At 44.8% G+C, this 22,521-nt stretch overlaps 1 protein-coding gene across 3 annotated transcripts in view; it reads left to right on the plus strand.

Moving 5' to 3' along the window:
- The window catches only part of GRAMD1B (GRAM domain containing 1B), a 252,697-nt gene that overhangs the window by 45,450 nt on the left and 184,726 nt on the right, over window positions 1-22,521 (plus strand). The window contains exon 1 of one of the 3 annotated variants that reach the window (XM_073903877.1): window positions 21,803-22,264. The exons of the other annotated variants lie outside the window; for them this stretch is intronic. The gene's annotated coding sequence lies outside the window, so the exon portion shown is untranslated. Of the gene's footprint in view, window positions 1-21,802; window positions 22,265-22,521 lie in introns of those variants that run through there. 3 annotated transcript variants of the gene reach the window in all.

Genomic DNA, 22,521 nt, shown 5'->3' on the forward strand with positions numbered 1-22,521 from the left:
AGCATCTTCCTGGCGCAGAGGCCATGGAGCCCCTTGTTTGGAGGAGGGGATGGGTCAGTGAAACCTGCAGACTCTTGGCTACCAGAACGCTTAAATTCACAGCTTTGGGATTGGCTGCCGCAACCTTGGAATCTGAAATCATCATGGCCACCAGAGGGCGTTAAGAACCCGTTGTTCCACATCACCCCGCGATCTCCCATTTCTGTCTAGTTCTAGCCTGGCTGTCTTAAACAGGGCTGGTCAAATGACTTTTTCAAAGCACGTAGAGCTGAGTCACAGCTCCTGGATACCAGTGCTACAAGCAAATTGATAAGCTGACGCTTGTCTCTCTCATCTCCCAAAATTAAATCTGCAACTGCATCCACTGAATCAACAGGTACCTAATCTATTGAGCACAGTTTATGTACCAAGCACTGAGCTAGACTCTGGAGTCCAGCCTTCATCAAGGCAAAGCTTTTCCTCTCCCAGGGCTCACAATCTACATTTTCTGTAGACAGGAGGCAAACAGCTTGTTGCTCCAGGGTGGTTCCACATGGTCCTGAATCCCAAGAAAACGTGGGGCTGTTTTCTTACCATGAAAGTGAAGGTTCTAGGGCGCCTGGGTGGCTCAGATGGTTGAGCGTCTGCCTTCAGCTCAGGTCATGATCCCAGGGTCCTGGGATCAAGTCCCACATCGGGCTCCCTGCTCCTTGGGAGCCTGCTTCTCCCTCTGCTTCTCTCTCTCTCTCTGTCTCTCATGAATAAATAAATAAAATCTTTAAAAAAAAAAAAGAAAGTGAAGGCTCTAGGTATTAGGATCATAATCCTGATGATTTCAAATGAGAGAATATAGACCTTAGGAATGTGGCCTTTGGTAGAATAACTAAACTTTGGGATACCAATGTAGAGCTGATGGTATAGCTTCATGGTGAGGCCCAAGCCAGGAGTCACTGTTTTGCTGTTTAAATTTGCTGTTTAAATTTTCTGGACCTATGTTTTCCCCGCTGCTCTCGGAAAGACCAGGATACTGAGACTGTTACCAATAGAAAGCTAAGTGAAATGGAAGAGACTAATATTGTGGGGCATCACACCAGTATAGAACCCCAGCTGGGATTTTGCTAGCTCCTTTTTTGTGTCTTCACAGCTAGGTGTTTGTTGGCATAGCTAGTAGCCCTCCCTACCCGTCTCTTAATTTTTTGTGGAGACGCAGAGTCTAGGGTATGTTAAAACTAATACTGGAGCCCAGATGTGAATAATTTTCCAACAGAGGGATCAGAGTTTATTTTTCACCATAGTTGGAATGAATTGCGCGCATAAATGGATGACACGGCACAGCTCACTACTTGCTAAGAAGATAGTGTGGAATGAGGGCAGGATTCTGAGACCTGCTCCTCCCACCCCAAACCTCTGAGCCAGGGGGTGTTGTCCAGAGGGTAAATTCTACAAGTTCGGCAAGATTAACTGTGCTCTAAGGCACTAGAGGGTAGTGGGCATTGTTAACTAAGTGGAATAACGGGGGTATACAGGGGGTCTGCTAAGATGATGTGAACTGTCTCGAAATTGTTGAGCGTGAATTCATGCAGGATAACCGTGTCCCCTAACACTAATGCTGGCCCCGGCTGTCCGTTTTTAGTTTCTTGTGCTCTGACTTGGAAGATGAGAAGTACTTTCTGCTCCAAAGACCACCGCCGCTGAAGGTAGACCAGTACCTCCATAACCTTCAGATAAAGCGCTGTATTTATTGTTTCAGAAGGCTGGAAGTACTTTGATAAGGACCGAGTGAGTTTATGACATTTGTCGTCTTTTTTTTTTTTTAAAGATTTTATTTATTTGACAGAGAGAGACAGCCAGAGAGGGAACACAAGCAGGGGGAGTGGGAGAGGGAGAAGCAGGCTTCCCGCGGAGCGGGGAGCCCGATGCGGGGCTCGATCCCAGGACCCTGGGACCGTGACCAGAGCCCAAGGCAGACGCTTGACGACTGAGCCACCCAGGCGCCCCAACATTTGTCCTCTTTTTAATTTTATCTAGTGTTTGCCCAGAGGCAGCCCTGATTAGAGTCGTCTTTACCAAGAGCCAGAGAAAAAGAAACTGTCAACAGTCTTACCGTGTAACTACCAGGCGAGCGCTTTCGGTAATTACGGTAATTTAGAAAGGCCACACCTGCTGAAAATCCTGCCTTTGCTTTTTCCTTTGGGACCCGTGCAAGTTGTGTAACTTCTTTGACCCTACTCTGGCCTCAATAAAGTAGTATTATATGCATTCTACTCCCCTTATCGTAGTGTCGTAAAAATCATACCGTGCATATGTGTGGAAGGGTTTGAACGGCAAGGGCTCTGCAGATGTAGGGTTTTGATTGGGCAGCCGTGCCTCTGTCATCTCATCGGATCTCAGAAATCCCCCATTGTCACCCCCTAGACACTGCTGAACATCTGCATTTCTCAGCTGGGGGCACTTTTGGGCTTATCTGTCTTGCCTGCCTTCCCTGCCCTGACACGCAGGAGTTTCTGAGAATAAGATCACTCCTGTCAATCACTTGCCTTTGGTTTTAAAAATATGCCCATTGTCCAGGCCTCTTGGTGCTGAGTTACAACACCACGGCCTAATCGCCTGGCAGACATATGAAACCTGCTGGCTTGAAACTCACCGACATTTGCCTGCAGCTAATGTGGCTTCCCAGAAACACGTACCTGTAAGAAGGAGGCCTTATTTCTGCTCTCAGAGTTGGGGCCTGAAAATCTAGTTCACAAAGAACTAACTAACAACAACAACAAAAACCACAACAAACAAAGAGCAAAAGCAAGAGGCTTTACAACAATTTACAGCCTTCTTTTTCCAAAGGTAGTGGGTGTTTTCTTCACTTTCCTATAGTGCCTGACTTACCCTCACTGAGTGAGTTCCTGTTCCTTTCGAACTGGGAGGTTAGAATTACTGAGTCACAAGATCAGATTTTAGAAATGGGTTCTCCAGCCCTACCTTTCCCTCTTCGACCCCCTCCCGGACAGCTCTGACTCTAATAAACTCAGGGAGCTCGGCAGGCAGGCAGAGGTGGAGGGTTGTGGTTAGGAGGTCTGGAACCAGGCCCTCAGGATTCACAGGACAGAAGCTTTGGGGACCAGTAAACAGGAGTTTAAAGAAGCAGAAGAAGAAATGGGTGGGTGGGGTGTCTGGCTGGCTCAGTTGGTGGAGTGTGCGACCCTTGATTTTGGGGTTGTGGGTTTGAGCCCCATGCTGGCTGTAGAGATTACTTCTAAAAAAATCTTAAAAAGAAGAAGAAGAAGAAGAAGAAGAAGAAGAAATGGGGGAAAGGGACAATGGGGGAAAATCTTAGAAAAGGAGGAAAGAAAGAAGTGGGGGAGGAAAAGGAAGTGAACGGGTCAGGGTGGGGAAGTGGGAGGAAGACAGGGTGTAAGGAGACCTTTCCACTGTAGCCTCCTACTGAGACAGAGCAGAAACAGATATTTCAGAGGAAAACAGCTGTGCCCAGATGTCCCTTAGCTGCTACCTGTGGGGCTTTCTGGCTGCCTGGGATTCAAGCCTCTGGGTCCCCAGCAATCTGCTGACACAAGAGCCCCATGCTGCTGGCTGGCCCTGGTTCCAAGGGCACAGACCGCCACACCCACCCCTGTAACAAGCAATATAGTCATCTCCTCTTCTTATTTTTTTAAAGGATTTTAGTTATTTATTTGTTAGAGAGAAAGAGAGAGAAAGCCCACAAGCAGGGGGAGTGGCAGGCAGAGGCAGGCTCCCCGCTGAGCAAGGAGCCCGATGTGGGACTCGATCTTAGGACCCTGGGATCATGACCTGAGCTGAAGGCAGACACTTAACCAACTGAGCCACCCAGGCAACCCAACCATCTGCTCTTCCTGAGAGCTGGGACATCACACGCTTACTCAGGGTTTGAGGAAGGACAAGGAAGACCTAGAAAGAAGATGTGGGCCAACAAAACTTCCAGATCCCTTTATGTAGGGAGGCAGTGATCGAGGGAAGAAATCAGAGATGTCCTCAGAGGGCCTGTTCAGGTTCCCCTGCTCTGCCACTTCACTGCTGAGGGGCTTCCGGGCAAGGTTTAAGTTTTTTACCTACGAGACCCGTCTCCATCTTCATGCCTCCCTGTGGTTTGCTGACATACGGAGGTGGTCCCTGAAGTGCCTTGTGTACCTCCTATGGCTCATCCCACTACCTTCTGTGTAAATATGCAAATGGCTTCTCTTCTTCTAAAGTTTTATTTTATTTTATTTTTTTTTAAGATTTTATTTATTTATTTGAGAGAGAGAATGAGATAGAGCATGAGACGGGGGAGGGTCAGAGGGAGAAGCAGACCCCCTGCTGAGCAGGGAGCCCGACGCGGGACTCGATTCTGGGACTCCAGGATCATGACCTGAGCTGAAGGCAGTCGCTCAACCAACTGAGCCACCCAGGCGCCCCTATTTTATTTTTTTTAAGTAAACTCTATCCCCACGTGGGCCTGAGATCAAGAGTCACATTATCTTCTTTTAGCAGGTTTTGTTCTTGTCCAGGGCAGGATCCTCACAGACTTACCACCTAGGATGGTGTCTGGCATGTAGCAGGTGTAGCAAATATCTACAACAGATTTCTTTTTTTTTTAAGATTTTATTTATTTATTTGACAGAGAGCGAGCGAGCACAAGTAGGCAGAGCGGCAGGCAAAGGGAGAGGGAGAAGCAGACTCCCCCCTGAGCAGGGAGCCCGACGTAGGGCTCGATCCCAGGACCCTGGGATCATGACCTGAGCTGAAGGCAGATGCTTAACTGACTGAGCCACCCAGGCGTCCCTGCCACAGATTTCGGAATTAAATAAACAGGGAAGATGATGGTTTTCCTGTAGCAAGCCCAGTTGAGTAGGTCTCTAGAAATGAGACTGTCAGCACTGGAAGGGATCTGCTGCTCTTTAGGCTGGATGTGGCAAGGGCGGGGATGGGTGTTACTGGCTTAGGTTATATTTCCCCAGAGACTCAGAAGGGACCATTTACACAGCTCTAGTTTTTTTCATTTTAAGTTAAGAAATGAATTTAATTTCCACTTTTTTTAGATTAAAAATATAATCTCTTAAAAGCAATTGTTATGAGCAAGTAACATCTATAATAATGCCACTTAGTACAACACAGAAAGTTACACACACACACACACACACACACACACACACACGAGTGTTATAATTTTGGTGTATGTGTAAAATCATTACACTTCCAGCAAATGTATACACATGTATACAAAGTTGCCTGCCTGGCTCAGTCAATAGAGTATATGACTCTTGATCTCAGGGTCCTAAGTTCAAGCCCCATGTTTGGTGTAGAGATTACTTTAAAAAAATAAATAAAAACAAATAAAATTAAAAAATTAAAAAATAAATATGTAAACAATTTAAATGTATAGTAGATGTATGTTTATATTTTTATTTTTTTAAAGATTTATTTATTTATTTTGAGAGAGTGAGAATGAGAGAGAGAGAGAGTACATGAGGGGGGGAAGGTCAGAGGGAGAAGCAGACTCCCCGCTGAGCAGGGAGCCCAATGCGGGACTCGATCCCGGGACTCCAGGATCATGACCTGAGCCGAAGGCAGTCGCTTAACCAACTGAGCCACCCAGGCGCCCTGTTTATATTTTTAAATAGTTGCATTTCTCCTTTGAGTGAAAAATACTGTGATTTCCTTAGTCTGTTGGTGGTTGCCAACTTTTCACTGTTAAATAAACAATCTCTCTTGTATAAGAAATAATTGTTATTACTGTTAAAAAAAAGAAGCAAAACCTAAGCAATGTGTTGAGTGCCTAATATTAGCCAGGCGTTTTAATTTTCACAGTCCATGAAGTGTGTAGTATTTTTCCTCTTTGTACAGAAAGAAACGGAACCCTAGAGAAGTAAGTAGCTTGGCTAAGTCATACAGTGGTGACAACAGTTAGGATTTGTACTTAGATCTGCTCAACAATCAAAAGCCTTCTTCCAATTCCCAAAAGTCTTAGGACTGTAAGGTTAAAAGGTTTCTAGCATAGGACTCTCACTACATTTAAGCATGTTGCTTTCCAACAGCTCTGTGGTACTGTATGGAAGCCCTACTCCCTGAGGATGCTATTTTCCCCATAACTTTGAGTATGTTTTGTTAAGCTAAGAAATTCAAAGACCCACATCCACTCTCTTTTTCCCTTATAAGTAGGGTTTTTAGATTGAATCCATCTTTTAAAAAAATATTTATTTATTTGAAAATAAAAGAGAGAGAGAGAGCATGCACAAGCTCTAGCCTAGGGGGGCAAGAGTCAGAAGGAGAGAGAGAATCTTAAGCAGACTCCCTGCTGAGCACGGAGCCTGATGTGGGGTTCCGTCTCACAACCCTGAGATCATGACCTGAGCTGAAATCAAGAGTCGGGCGCTCAACTGACTGAGCCACCCAGGTGGCTCCTGGATTGAATCCATCTTGAGCTTGCATATTACCTGCCTGGAATGGAGCATGGAGTATCTCACTGTCTGCCCTGAGTTCACCTAGACCTGGGCTCCCACCCCTACTGGAAGGTGGGGCACACGTGGTTTCCTGCCATCCAAACCAGCAAAGGAGAGAAATGATACTTCCTTATTTATTATTACTCCTTTTTATTCCCTTCATCCCTCTAAGAAATGTAGCAAAGCATACTCTGTCAAAATGAGAGATATGGGGCACTCTGCTTTGATCTTTCCTGCATTTCCCTCATTGCATTAATGGCAGCACTGGGGTGACATGTCTTGGATAGAGAACAGATCAACAAACATCAGAAATGTAATTATGGGAGTGGGAACATTGGAAACTTCCACAAGAACCCAGGGTCTATTTGCATATCCCTTTCTTTTCTTCAGAAATTCAGAGCAAATTTAGTGTTCCATTAAGCACATGGGAAGGGATCAGGGATCAGAGAGAAAACGTGGAGTTCCCCTCTTTTCTTGTTGGTCACGGTTTAACCACTAACCTCTGCCATCATGCTTCATTGGTAAAACAGTAACTTTGTGGCTAGCTTTTAGTGTTTCTTATTAAGATTTTTTTAAAAAGTAATCTCTATACCCAATATGGGGCTTGAACTCACAACCCCAAGATCAAGAGCCGCATGCTCTACCAATGGATCCAGACAGGCACCCAGTGCTCCCTATGAGAATAGTCTCTTATTTCTTGGCCTCCTGATGCCCATGAGGGTTCTAGATGTCATGCATACCACATATGCCTTCGTGCAAAGCCCACATAGCTGCCATTGCTCTAGCTCCTCCAAGGGTTAAATTGGTATCTTATTATTGACGTTTGTTGGGGTTTTTTATTTTCTCTCTTGCCCCAGGCTCTTGTAGGTTTTAGAAATAAATAAAAATGGTTTAGCTCTGTTTCAAAGAGGATTTTCCCCTGCAGCTGATTTTACTATAACATATAGCTTAATAGAAAACCTAGCATTCTGAATACAGTTAGTCTTCAAAGTGGATTAAGGATGCTGTGCTTTGAGCATCTCCGAAGCATTAGTTACAGCACATTCCATTAGCTTTACCAGTTGCTTCTCCTATAATGAAAGGGATTCAGAGATCACCTGCTTGAATGGAAGACCCAAATGCCATCTTTTAACTTCTGTTGAGTGCAGTGGAGATGATAATTGAATGGCAAAACCACTCCCATTGTAAGGAAGCAATGGAGCGTTCTCTCGTTCCGTTAGAAACGGCAAGTACAGACACTGGAGACACTGGAAGGCAGGTTCTTTTTTTTTTTTAAGATTTCATTTATTTATTTGACAGAGAGCACGAGCGAGCACAAGCAGGGGGAGCAGGAGAAGGAGAGGGAGAAGCAGGCTCCCTGCTGAGCAGGGAGCCGGATGCGGGGCTCGATCCCAGGACCCTGGATCATGACCTGAGCTGAAGGCAAATGCTTAACCAACTGAGCCACCCAGGCGCCCCAATACAGTGGATTTTCATAGCGCTCAGTGGTGTGTGTATGATGTGTATGCAAGCAGACATCCCTTGTTGCCTCATGCCCGTTACTACATCAGTGATGAACATGCAGTGCCGATACACGAGTGCAGGCATAAAAATAATACAATCACGGATTTCACTTAGCATTTACTGTGTGCTAGCGACTGTGCTAAGTGCTTTATACGTATCATCTTATCTCTCTCAACAAGCCCCTGAGATAGTACTCAGTCTGATTCTGCAAGTGAGTCCGCTGAGGCACTGAGAGATTAACTTGTTAGTATATGGTGGATCCGGGATTTGAGCGCAAACATTCTAGTTCCAGAAAGCTTATACTTATTTGCACTTAATTCCTAGGTTATACTGTTTTCCATAAGTGAGGAAATAAATATTACATGCTTGACAATAATTGAAAAATCTGCTGTAAATGTCAAGGATATGCAAATATGTCTGCCAGCTTTGGGAATGCATGTGTCCAAGATTTGTATCTGCACATACTGAATTTTTATTTATATCGAACAAATCATGGGGTGGATATTAAGAATTGATGTGGTATTTTGTACAAGGCACACGTAGTCACTGTGTACTATAGGTGTATGAATGAGTTATCAAGTCAGATACCAACTTAGGACCATTATTCTGACTTTCAAGATGGAGACCCTTCCATACCACAGAGGGGACCAAGTTGATGATGGGAGAGTATAAACTCTGATATCAGATTGTCTAGTTTGAACAGCCCAGCTGCTGATAGCTGTGTGTCTTTTTTTTTTTTTAAGAAATTTATTTATGTATTTTTTAAGTAATCTCTACACCCAGCGTGGGGCCGGAACTCATGACCCTGAGATCAAGAGTCAGGTGCTCCACCCACTGAGCCCGCCAGGCGCCCCTAGCTGTTTGTCTTTGAATGACCTCCCCATGCCTCATTTCTTCTCACTGAAATGAAATGAGGATAACAGCTAATTCCTTGAGTCGATTTGAGGATTAATTGGGATGGTACCTGATTCTTAGTAAGGGCGCAATAAATGTTAACTAGTCTTACCATGATTGTACTTGGCTCTTGATCTAATTTAAATCAAATTCTCTTCCTACCTTCAGCATAGAACCTGGGTATGTAAGTTGTTCCTTATAACATTTCCCCTCAGAAAACAAGCAAATTGTTTCTGGAACCTGGGCCAAGCACTTACCCATAGAAAGTACTTAGTGCCAACAAAATGGAAAACGAAATGTTTTGACAACGTGCTCTAGTCCTGAAGTAAGACATAAGAGGGTGCTGTTAGTAAAACAGTAACAGGAAGGATGAAGTAGTTTAGCTTTTAGAAGTGTGTGTGGTGACTTCTGTAAATCTAAAACTGTTCTTGAAATAAAGTTCATTTTTTTCAAAAGTCGTGGTAATGCGTTTCTGGGCTCAGCTCTTCTGCAATTAATGGATCGACTTCATCTTTTGTAGTGTAGCAAACAAGCTAACAAAGGCAGTCACAGGGTAGGCACTTCTTGAGCCTAGTGTCTTATTTATGAAATGTGGGGCTTGGCTTCCTCTAAGGCATTTGTCTGCTTTGAAACTCAGATGAAATAAACAGACATTTGGGGAAGAATAAATTATGGCTTCGTGTCAGCCTTATAATCAGGATTGGCAGACGTCCTCTGGGCAGGAAACGGTGGAAGGGGATGGTGATGTTCTTGAGTGTGGGGACACCCGAACTCAAGTCAGCCTGGGTTTTCTGAGGGAAGTTGGGAGATCTTCAGAAGAGCGTAGGGTGAATTCCCTTCTCTCAGGAATGGTTAAACTGAGGCCATCACCAGTAAGAGAAAGAGGATTGATTAAGCTCCAATTTGGGGTGTTAAGAGTGGATAGATAAGCAGCTGTTTCCAAATGCGTTCTTGTTCTGTTCTTTAATTGCTCCCAAAGATCCATAGACCAAACACTCTTATCTAAGAAACCTGAGCTTTTCGTTAATAGGGAATGAATGTTCTGGGCAAAGAGCAATGTAGTTCCAGGTGACTTCTCCTGAGAACTCCTCTATGATGTAGTGAGTGTAATGTGATAGTCTAAGGAAAATTAGGACCGTATTCAGAGCTGTCCCTAGGGATCCTGCGGGGCTGAGACCAATGATGTTCTTCAGCCTTTGCCTCTCCAGGAGGTTTCGCTGTGGAAGAGCAATCTCCAGAGAGTTGGAAGCTGGGACACTAATTGCCCTGGGTTTCTTCAAACCTCCTGAGCTGCCCTCCCCGCTCACAGCCCCCCATCATTTATTCATTCACACATGTTCATGGAGCCTATACCCTGTGTGAGGCAGTAAGCTCCATAACAGGCTGACAGAGATGAACATAAATCTTGCCCAGATGGCAGTTACAGTCTGAGGGGAGGTGGGAAATGCACATCAATAATTATGATACCAGACGATAATGATGTGTTGAAAAGTAGTGTGGGTAAACAGCTCCAAGGTGTTTTTGTTGTTGTTGTTTTTGTTTTTCTTAAAGATTTATTTTAGAGAGAGAGTGTTGGGGGGAGGGGCAGAGGGAGAGAGAGAGAGAGAGAGAGAGAATCCCCTTCTCCTATGCAGGGCTCAATCCCACAACCCCGAGATCATGACCCTGAGATCACAACGTGAGCCAAAATCAAGAGTTGGTCACTTAACAGACTGCACCACCCAGGCACCCCACAATGTTTTTTCAATACCAGGAAGGATTGGGGCACCTGGGTGGCTCAGTTGGTTAAACCTCTGCCTTCAGCTCAGGTCATGATCCCAGGGTCCTGGGATCGAGCCCCACATCGGGCTCCCTGCTCATGCAGGAAGCCTGCTTCTCCCTCTGCCTGCCGCTCCCCCTGCTTGTGCTCTCTCCCTCTCTCTCTCTCTCTCTCTCTCTCTCGCGCGCGCGCTCTCTCTTTCTGTGTCAAATAAATAAATAAAATCTTTTAAAAAAATAATAAATAAATAAATAAATAAATACCAGTAAGGATTGATTTAAATGAATATGGAAGATATTCTCAAAGGAGAAAATAAAGAGAAGAAGCCACAAAAGGAGACTGGGAAGAGCAGGAGTCTGGACACCCTTGCTACAGAACCTTGGAACCTGGTTGAACTTGAGACCTGGAAACGCCCTCTAAGGTCATCCGGTCTCTACCTCAATGTGAGACGGTCCCCAGCAGGTTCAGTCTCTGCTCGAACACCTCCACAGATGGGGCACTTACCATCTATTTTTGGATTAACGGTGTCTGGTCACTGAAGGAAATAGGGGACTCTTTAAGAATGGGGTGTGTGTGGGTGGGTGGGGTGGGGTGGCAGGCGGGAGGGAGAAAGAGGCAGGGCAGTAACCTAGATTTTGGTATCTGAGTGGGGCTCTTCCTGAAGGACAGTGGGACCAATGAGTGCTGACTGGCTGTTCTTTGAGTTAAGCTGGGGTGATTTTATTATGCTGAAGATAGATCTTAACGTCCTGGTTCCAAGGTCCAAGGATGCAAGGGTGAACTTGCACAGAAGGAGATCACGTGAGCAAGCCTTCAAGAACAGAGACTTTGCTCTGGCTGGCAAAATTTAAGCCAGTGCCTTACTACATCCTGAAAACAAGTTAGGTTTACCTCTGGAAGCTAAATTAGAACCTGAAGACCACAGAGAAGTGACTTGTAAAGGTGTTTTAGTAAGCTACCATTTCAGCAGGGGGTGGAAAGCTCCTTGTTGTAAGCAAACCAATTTAGTGGAGCCTCGGGCTGCCCCATTTGTAAGAGGTCCACGGTCTCTGTGTGCTTGGAGGAGATAGGAACATTGTGCAGACAGTGCTCAATAATAGGAGCCTCTAGGCACCAGCACTTGGAGAACTCTGCTGACTCACCTCAGATCGACAGGTAGACTTCTTAACAGGTAAGAGGTATTAGAGACATTTGGGTACAAATGAGGAATTAGGGCTATACTGATGTTACTAGTTGCAAATGAGAAACTGCTTATGTGGCCTGAACATGCCATAAAAAATATTTCTTGCCTGTCTGGCTCAGTCCGAAGGGTATGAGACCCTTGATTTCAGGGTTGTGAGTTTGAGTCCCGTGTTGGGTGAAAGAGATTACTAAACAAACAAACTTTAAAAAATATGTATTTCTAGAAAGTGAGTTCTTAATATTTGGGGTAGAATTTCTTTTAAAAATATTTTATAATTCAACAGGAACTCCCAAGGAAATTGGTATTGGGCGCCTGGGTGGCTCAGTTGGTTAAGCGACTGCCTTCGGCTTGGGTCATGATCCTGGAGTCCCGGGATCGAGTCCCGCATCGGGCTTCCTGCTAAGCAGGGAGTCTGTTTCTCCCTCTGACCCTCTTTCCCTCTCGTGCTTTCTATCTCTCATTCTCTCTCTCTCTCAAATAAATAAATAAAATCTTTAAAAAAAAAAAAAAGGAAATTGGTATTGACTTTATGGTATATTTTAGCTAGGGAACATAGAAACTGACCGAATTAAACAGGGAAACAAAGTGGATCAGTTTGCGGAATGGCAATCCCAAATATTAATTTGTTGACCAAATTGCAAATCAAATCAAAGGCTTCATTAAAAAAATGACAGAACCAGTTTGAATGGTAGCTGGAAAAATATATTTTACAAGAAGTCGAAATGGAGGGGTGCCTGGGTGGCTCAGCTGGTTAAGCATCTGCCTTCCACTCAGATCATGATTTCACAGGGTCCTGGGATCGAGCCCTGAGTCAGGCTCCCTGCTTCTCCCTCTGCTTGCAGCGCCCCCTGCTTGTGCTCTCTCTCTGTCAAATAAGTAAACAAATCTTTAAAAAATAAAATAAAACGGTTCTTAAAAAAAAGAAGTCAAAATGGAATAATACAGTAGAGTGGAGAAAACACTGGTTTTGGTTTCAGAATACTTGCGTTTGAATCACATCTTGACGCTTAAAGTTCTTAATCTCTCTGGGCCTCAATGTCCTTATTACCGGCATGGAAAAAAGGGCACTTAATTCATTGGATTTTTAGGAGACCTAAGTGAGAAGAGACAGTGCCTGGCTCAAGAAATCCCAGGTGAATCGAAAAAATTTTAGGACACTGGAACATTTCTTTTTTTTTTTTTTAAGATTTTATTTATTTATTTGAGAGAGAGAATGAGATAGAGAGAGAGCATGAGAGGGGAAAGGGTCAGAGGGAGAAGCAGACTTCCCGCTGAGCAGGGAGCCCGATGTGGGACTCGATCCCAGGACTCCAGGATCATGACCTGAGCCGAAGGCAGTCGCTTAACCAACTGAGCCACCCAGGCGCCCGGACACTGGAACATTTCTAATCTATGCCTGACTGATTTTGCATTTGGTTTAAGTCCTCATTATCATATATTTGCTTTGAACCAAAAGGGTATGAACCTATTAAATGATTATTTACAGCTATACTTTTATTAAGTGGTGGTGTTACAAAGTTGTATATAAATCAAGTAATATTTAAAGTGCATTCAGGGAACTCCCCACATAAAAGAATTCTATTTGTGTAAAGCTAAGAGGCCTTTCCGAAAGCAGATAACTATTCTACTACATCTTTTGTGCAAATCTACATGTTCACATGTTGGGATTAGTTCTATCGAGGTATTTCATTAACTTCTTGTTGTGTGGGGGCTTATGAGGGAATTAAATACACACAGAATGTGTGGGGACAAAAGCAGGACAAATATTTGGGCTCCTTAGGGCGAGTTGCTTTTTAATTCTTCTTAGAGGTAAAAATCCTACCTCCAAAATCTACACCAGAAGTAATAAAGTTAGACTCTGACCAAAAGAGGTTTGATTTACAAAAAGCAGTTTTAATTCCAGCCTTGTGACCTTGTCCAAGACATATCTTGTCAGAGCCTCAGTTTCTTATCTGGGAGCCTGGGTGGGATGGTGTGGAGGAAGGACGGACCAAATATCTAATGAAACTGGACTAAATGTTTCTTGCATGCCTGTAATTCTATTACCTCAGAAAGCTTTATTGCTCATACATTTTCCAGCTATCTGACAGAATGTCTTGCAAAAGTACCAGATTAGTTCAAGGGAGTGGTTGAGGATATGGGAAATGGGGCTTGTTCTTTTCCTGGAAATAGGGAGAAACAAGGTCACTCAACATTCAGTGACACATTTTATGTTTACCTGGAAACTATTAAGTTATTCAGCAGGTGGCTTCCTGATAGAGTGTACCTTACTTGTTTATTAATCAAATAAAAATATTCATATGTGTAAAGAAACAATCTATTTTAATGAATTCCTTTTGTAAAACAAATGATTTGTATGATATGATCATTTTGACGTGTACATTTTAAAAATCTGTGTTTTCATACACTGGGATTGCTTAAAGCAAAGTAGACCTTTCTAGTTCATAAACTCTGAGAACTACAATAGATTTTAGAGCTCATCCAGCATAACAAATCCCCAAATCCCAGGACATTTAAAATACCATGCAGTCACTGAATTGAGGTGAATGATGAGGGCAGTGGTCCAGAGTGTCAGCAATTTAGAAGAAGGGTAGGGGGGAACGCAAGCCCAGGGGACGCCTGTCACTAGGGACAGCTTGAGGGCAGAGTACAGCCAAGGAAGCCAACGGGCTATTCCTGAAAAGTGGGAACATCGGACAGACAGCGTGACTTTCATTAAGGCAAGAGCTCACAGTAAACGAAGAATTTTATAGGAATTAATTATTTACAGTTACTCCCTCCAGATACATTCCTTGCAGAAGGATGAACAACTCGAGGTACAGTGGGAATGGTTGTCCAAAGCCAGATTACAGGGGCTGCCACTGAAAATCCTCCACTGAGCCCAGCCTTCTTTCAGCTCCTTTTCTGAATCATAACAAAGCTATCCTAATTTTTTGGGTGACACGGTATGTAAAGGCTAGCATCCTCCTTCCCATCAGAACTGAGCAATTTTTACAATTTCAGCATTTGTATCTCAAGTTAATTAGTTCTTACAGTTATCTTCAACCCTGGAAGCAGTTTGGAGCACAAGGCTCAAACATCCCTTCCTCTCTGGATCTTGGTTTGCTTGTCTGTAAAAGGGGGCTATTTTCTGATTTAGAGAAGGGGGAGTGGCCGAAGTTCCTGTCAGAAATAAAAGCCTTCTGTGGTTGCTTTAGCGCTTGAAAGGCATCATTTCCTAGAGCCTTAGAGCCCCCCCCCCCCTTTTTTGAGTGAGTTAAGCTTCTAGGTCTTCAAGTCTGGGTCTTTGTTTGCAAAGCCATTTATTATCTGTGAAGCTATGCCTTTTTGATACGCAATTTCAGTAAAAGTCTATAACCTCCCGGGGCCTGTTTCCTAATATCTAGATCAGAATAAACAGTGGAGATACAGTGATGGATTAGTTCTTGGAAATCTCCTTTCCATCATTCCGGAATTTTGTGATCCCCAGGACGTAAACTCCTTCAGGACACAGACTTGCTTTCAAGCACCTAGAACATCGTGTGCTCGATAAACACATTTGAATGGGTGAATGAAGGAAGATTTATAGTAGATACATTCTCTTGCTCTCGTCCCTCACCCAACTGAACATTATGATCCAATTTGTTCTTTTGTAATTTCAAGAATATACCATGCTCTCGGGGCGCCTGGGTAGCTCGGTTGCTTACGCGTCCCACTGTTGATTTCGGCTCAGGTCCTGGTCTCGGGGTCATGGGATCGAGCCCTGTGTTGGGCTCGTGTTCAGTACAGAGTCTGCTTGTCTTTCTCTCTCTTTCTTCAAATAAATAAATAAAATCTTAAAATATATTTTTATGCCATACTCTCTTTTACACCTTTACATGTGTGGCCCCTCTGTCCGGAAGCATACCTCCTTCCTCTACTTGGAAAAGTCATCTGCTGACCTTCAGCCTTGGGTGGACACTGTCTCCTCCGTGAAGATCTATCTGGATCAAGATCTCTCTCCTCTGGGCTCACACTGCATTGGACACATGCCTATACTGAAGTGGAATTTCTTTACCAAATTGTAGTTCTTGGATTGGTTTCCTATTCTCCCCTCCCCTTCCAAGGTTTGAAGCAACGGAGGCAAGGGTCATCTTTGATAGGCATTCAAAAATTATTTTAGGAATAAATGAATAGTTTCACAGAAACTTTTCAGAAACCCTTCATAGTACCCAGTATTATGGTATGTTTAGAGTCTAGGCTCTTCCCTCTCGTGCTCTCTACCTCTCATTCTCTCTCTCTCTCAAATAAATAAATAAAATCTTAAAATAAATAAATAAAAATGAATAGATGTCGGGGCACCTAGGTGACTCAGTCAGTTAGGCAGGTGTCTGACTCTTGATTTTGGCTCCGGTCAGGATCTCAGGGTCATGGGATCGAGCCCTGCCTCGGGCTCCCTGATCAACGCAGAGTCTGCTGGAGATTCTCTCTCCCCTCTCCCTCGTCCCCTCTCTCTGCTTGCCCTTGCTCTCTCTCTCAAAAAAAAAAAATTAATCTTTTAAAAAATAAATAGAGGGACGCCTGGGTGGCTCAGTTGGTTGGGTATCTGCCTTTGGCTCAGGTCATGATCCCAGGGTCCTGGGATTGAGTCCCGTGTCAGGCTCCCTGCTCAGTGGGGAGCCTGCTTCATCATCTGCCTGACGCTTCCCCTGCTTGTGCTTGCTTGCTCTCTCTCTAACAAATGAATAAATAAAATCTTTTAAAAAATAAATAAATAGATGTCACTTACTCTTTTCACTGCCTAATTTCTGGAAGAAGTGCTGTAACCTTGCAGCCTCCATTTATTCCTTCTCTGCTTACTCTTGAACTTCTGACAGTAGCCTTTCTTCTCTTGCCACTCTACTGCAGATGTTCTCTTGGAGGTCACCGGTGACCCAGTTACATCTTCCTCCTGCCTGGCTGCATTATGGTGTTTGGCATCATTTATCTTTCTCAAACGTGGCGTAATTGAAAAAGCATGAGTTTTATTAAGGTAGATCGAGCCTAGCTAAAATGTGCGCCCGCCTTCCCCTTGCTGGCTGTGTGGACTTGGGCGAGTCACCCTTTAAAATCTCTCCTCATCCTAAAAACGGAGTTGCGATGTCTATTTCTCAGGGTGGCTGGGAGGGGTAGATGGGGTTTTGTGTGTGAACACTTAGCCCAGTGCCTGGCTTGCAGTAGGCATTCAGTAAACGTTGGCTCCTTTCCTCTCCGGACTTCCGAATCATCCCTCATTCTTGGTCTTCTTCCAATCTAGGTCTCTGAATAGATCTTCACAGGGCCTTTCTCTTCCTTGCCTACCTCTTCTTATTCCGCATTTTTCTCCTGTCCTATTTCAGATGTTTTCCCATCTTTTACCTGAACGACTTGCCGTGCATATAGTCGATATTCCGAAAATATGGAATATTGAATCATAGTCTCCCGACTGGCTTCTCTGTATCCCATATTTTGCTCCTCCAGTATGTATTTCCCAGTCACTAGAACTGATGTTCCTCAAATACAGTTTGATAATATCACTTCCTCTGCAAAAACTTGAATAGCATCTCTTTATTCAAAGAATAAAATCTAAACGTTGAACACTTACCAATCTTGTTTGTCCTCATCTCCTGTGTCCTTCCGGATGCCCTGACTTATCTCTCCCTATTTTCAAAAACCCTTCATGAGTTTTGACTCCTCAGTGCCTTTACTACAACTCTCTCTTTATTCCATAATGCCCTATTCTTCTTTCCTGTTGGAATTCATACTTTGTCTCAAGTACCAGTTCCTCCACAGAGCCTGCCTCGACCAACCTCTTTCCCTCTAGTTAAAATCTGTCAATCTTCCCACTCACACCTTGTTTGTACTTATATTTTGCACTAAATTAATTTGGCCTTGCTCTGCACAAGCCGTGTCTTATGTCTTATTTGTCTTGCTGTATTCCTAGCAATTAGTAAGGAACCTCACACAGTGCTCTAGCTTAACAAGTACTTGTACAATTAAACTGAGTTGAAAGTCAACACGAATAGTCATGCTTCCTCACAAGGGTTTTATAAAGGGACTTAATTCAGCATAACAAAGACTAACATTTATAGACCGCTTACGTACGATGTGCCAAGCACTAAGTGTCCTATATTGCTTGGATGCTCACAACAACCCAGGAGGGAGATGCTATCAATTACCTTCATTTTACAGGTGAGGAAGCCGAGACAGAGAAATTAAGTAACCTACCCCCAAAACAAATAGCTAGTAAGTGGTGGAAAGGGGTCTAAAGCTCAGATAGCATGCCTTGGGCCTCTGCATTTAATCACTAGGTTATATTTAGCCAGTAGTATTTGGTGCTTCCAAGGAAAGCAGCGGAACACCCAGATCATGCCACTTGCAAGGACAGGAAGAAGACAGATAGGGTGACGTCAGGAAGTTTCTTCTGGCCTAGGTTTACATAAAGACTGTCCTTGTAAGGCTTAGAGGACAAGAGATGATGTCTATCTGTGCTTTGGTATCCTGGTGTCAAGAACCCGGGCAGCCAAATGTCGTTGTGCAAAATGTTCTTCTTTGACTCCTAAGCCTTTTGATGAGCAGTTAAACCAGGGAGGCTTATCTGGGGACAGTCCTTCTCCTGAGGTGACGTCATTGTTCACCCTGGCCCCTGCCAAAGGCTAGCGGAAGCACTCTGTGCATTCCCCATGGCTGAGAGGCTTTGCCAGCGCTCTGCCCTAGGGAACTAAGAGTCCATACAAGTCTCATGACATTTTCTTCCTTTCCTCAGAAGGAGATGCTGGACATGGTGGCTGGCCAACTGTGGTTTTATTTAGATCGAGTTCAGCCAGCATGCTCTGCCCTCCCCTGACCACACAGATCCAGTCCGCGGTCTCCTCTGACTTCTTCAGTAGCTCCCACCTTCACGGGGAAATGAGGTAGGGATTAGTAAAAGGAACAGAACTGAGATACTAGGAGGGGTGGAAGCCTGTTCTTTCCAGTCCTTTCTCTTGCTCCCATCTCCCCATTCCTGGCTCCTGTCCCATCATCACCCTAGTGATTACTCCCTGATTTCCTATTTCACCATGTAAGATATTAAAGCTGTTTGTAGGTTTCAGGGAGGTGTTTAGTATCCAGTTCAAGATGCCTGGCACCAGACATGCATCAGTTCAAATGGACTTTGTTTTATGCTTTTTTATTTTTTTATTTTTATTTTTTAACATTCTTAGTTTATTGATCCTCTCATGAAAAATCTGCACAACCACCACAGATAAAGCCACTGCAGCATCTTTACTCCTTCTGTTGTCCAATCTCCAGCTCACTTTTTGCCAGTCCCCTTTTGCAGTCCCCCTGACTTTCTTCATTCTGTTCTTGCGTTCCTTTCGCTGTTTTCTTGATGTCTTTTTCTTCTCATACAGGCCATGTCTTGCAAGTCTGTGTTTGGGTTCATTTTTCTTTGCATAATCCAAGGAATCATAAGTCATGCCAAAGCCGGTTGTCTTGCCACCACCAAAATGGGTTCTGAATCCAAACACAAATATGACATCTGGTGTGGTCTTGTACATTTTGGCTAGTTTTTCCCGAATTTCTGTCTTAGGTACCGTTGCCTTTCCAGGGTGAAGAACATCAATGACCATCTGTTCCCGCTGAAGTAGTCGGTTAGTCATGAACTTCCTGGTCCGGATAGTTACTGTGTCGTTCATGATGGCGGCGAGGCTTCAAGCAGTCAGGGAGGAAAAGACTTATGCTTTTTTAAAAAGAGAGAGAATCTGGGGCCTCACAGACCCCTGGTGATGGGGTGGGGACTGGGCCTTTAAGACATCATCTCTTTCCTGCTACTCTCTCTCACTGAGCTCCAGTTACGTTTAAAGATGTTCAGAGAAAGCCATTCTATCCATCCTTGGTCATACATTCCAGTCCCTAACTGGATTTAGTCTCAATAGATGATTGTCATCCAACCTGAATCCCCCACATGGAGCTCTACACTCACTTACTCTTGCTCAGCAACAGAAGGAGAGCTAGAGAGGAAGGTCTGCCATCCTTCACTTTGTGTTTGAAGATCGGTAATAACCCTGTGCCGCAGCATCCTTCACATTTCTATCAGATTTCCAGCTTCTCTGGTAGTAACACAGTCCACTTCCTGTAGGCCTGCTGCCTGCTTCTTTCCCTTGTGCATGGGCGAGCCCTTGGGTGCACTTGTTCTCATGTGCGGGAGACAGACTCCACATCCCAAGCTTGAGGGTGAGGACATTCTGGCTTTTGGCAGCAATGTTGCCACCGAGTTCCTGTCCAGTCCTGCCTCGGCTCTTGCGAGTCGCCTGTCCTTGGCATCTCTGGGGCAGGTGGGATGCGAGGGGTCTGTGGGGGCCTACCCCCTTGTACCTCACACTCATTTGGATGTGCACCCGGGAGAAACCTAACTTCACAGCTAGTATTTTTCACTTAGGCTCCCTCCTGAAGTTTTGGCTGCAAACCGGACTATAGTTAGTGGGTTTGCAGAAGTAATAGACAGGTGTTCGGTGTCTTGTGTCTGCAGGAAAAGGGAGCCTGAACAGTTGAGCATAAACAACAGTTACTTGGTAATATGAGCTCCTTTCATTTAAAAGTCCGAGGCCAGGCTGCAGGTGGGGGAAGGGAGGCCAGGTTGTTCTGGCCTGCCACCTGTCTGGGAGGCCAGAGGCCAGGGCAGCTTCCCAGAGAACCGCAGAGTCTGCTGGGAGCCCAATGCAGCACAGAGTGGGGGAGGGGGAGGCAGGGACTGAGATTCTGAAGTCCCCAGTGGAAACCCTTGTCCTGACCCCTTGCCACCAGATGCTTTGGGAAATTGTTTTGTTTTTGTTTTTTAAGATTTTGTGCTTCCATTTCCCCACTTGTAAAATGACTGACGGGATCGAGTAGCTGCATATAGCTTCGTGATATTCCCAGCTGAAGCGAGGGCTGGTAGAATTCAGGTGCCACAAGGGACCTGCGGCTTTCCAGAGCTGATACATCTGGTGAGATTCCCGTGGCCTCTAAAGGGCTTCAGAAGACCTGGGTTCAAGTTCTGGCTTTGTCTTTGACTGTTGTTTGTTTGTTTGTTTTTATCTATGACCTTGGAGAAAGTTCTACCTCACTCCTAGGTTGCTGGGAAGATAAAATATTATGTATGAAAGTCCTTTACAAAAGTGTGAAGGTTACCATACAACAAAAACACACAGGATACTGAAGAGAATCTAAGGGAGGAGAAACTTGGTTCTTCCCTCAACACGCTTGTTGTCTTAATAGTAATGATGGCTCACCGTCAAAGGGACCTTCCTTTCTCAAAGCAGTTCCCCCTTTATCATCTCACTCAATGGTGCCATGGTAAATAAAAATCAAACAGAAACAGCTGCGGGGGGACGGGAGGATGTGTTTTGAACAGTGTTTTAGTGGGTAACGGCGTGAAGGAAAGAAGGGAGAAGGGTCTGTCGTAGAAGTAAGCAAGGACGGTGTTGAGGGCCTTGAAGTCCTCTGGGTATCTGCTTCTCAGCCAAGTGAAACCATTTCAGATTTAGTTTGGAGGAGGTTTCCCCTCAGGCCAGGTGAAATGTAAATGATCATTCTGAACTGCGGTGCCCAAGGCTTAAATGAAATCTCCTAGGATTTTTTTGATTTTAGGTCCAGAATCCTATTGTGGGTGGGAAAAGCGGCTGCGGTATGTGGGAAGAGGGAGCTTGGTGACTTGAATTCCTTTTAAGAGGCATCCACTGAAGTTCAGAGTGTTGGTGATAAACTTCAAGGTCCTGCTCCCCTTGTGAATCTCCCCCTCCCCCCATTACCCATCAAGTCGGCTAGCCCTGTGTTGTGGATCCTCAGGTCTGTTTGCTTCTTTGCTTTGTTTTGTTTGGCTTCTTACTTCAGCAGGCCCCTCAACAGGCAGGCAATGGGAAGTTATCGGATCCCCTGCAAAGCCCTTGTCCTTGGAGGAGGTCCAAGGCAGTGAGCAACTCTGGGGCCTTGGCTTAACTCAGTATCCTGAAGTTTGGAGTTGCCTGTCCAGCGCCCTCAGCATTCCCGGGGCCTGAAGTAGTGTTCTGCTCCTTGCCAGGCCTGACACCTGAAGGGGTTTCTCCTTTCTATGTCATGTCCAGGAGTTAAAATAGTGATACCAAATCACCTTTGAGTGAGCCGGTGGCCGGATGTGGAGAGTCAGAAATAAGACCAGCTGATGATCCAGGGAGTCATTTACAGGTGGGCCTGGCCTTGGCTTTTTGGCCACAGTATCTCTGTCCCAGCGCAAAACTGACTTCCCTCAGTTTTCCGGCCTCTTGGACATTGATACCTTGAGCTCCCCTCCATGGGTCATTCCGGGGCATGATGAACCTATGGCCAGTTGTCATGCTTGAGGTCCTGCTGACCTGCAGGGATGGATTTTCTTGCTGTGACTTCTTGCAAGTCTTTGGGACTGTGATTTTTCCTCAGCTTTGGGACACTAATGAAATGTTCCTGTGCCCATCACCCTGGTAGGGAAGCTGGGGTATCAGCTCTTAACTGGAAATTGGACTCCTAGAGAGGGGCAGAGAACAGGTGAGTCAAATTGTGGATTTAATGGTGCATTCTTCTGTGCTCCTCCTGGTCTGTTTGAAAGCTGCTGTCTCTACTTTGTAGAAGCAAATAGTGAAGAGGCTTATGTGCTAGGCGGGAAGGGAGGAGAATGGACCGTACAGCTCTGCTGTAGAAGCTGGGCTGGCTTATGCTCAAGTCACAATGGAGAATGCCTCAATAAAATGGATCAGTTCTCAGGCCAGGCTCTTAGGGCTGTAGGTCCTTGGGTCTCGGGAGGG

This window comes from Callorhinus ursinus, unplaced genomic scaffold (genome assembly GCF_003265705.2).
Source record: "Callorhinus ursinus isolate GAN/ISIS: 27379988/994484 unplaced genomic scaffold, GSC_fseal_2.0 scaffold19, whole genome shotgun sequence".
NCBI classification, from domain to species: Eukaryota; Metazoa; Chordata; class Mammalia; order Carnivora; family Otariidae; genus Callorhinus; species Callorhinus ursinus.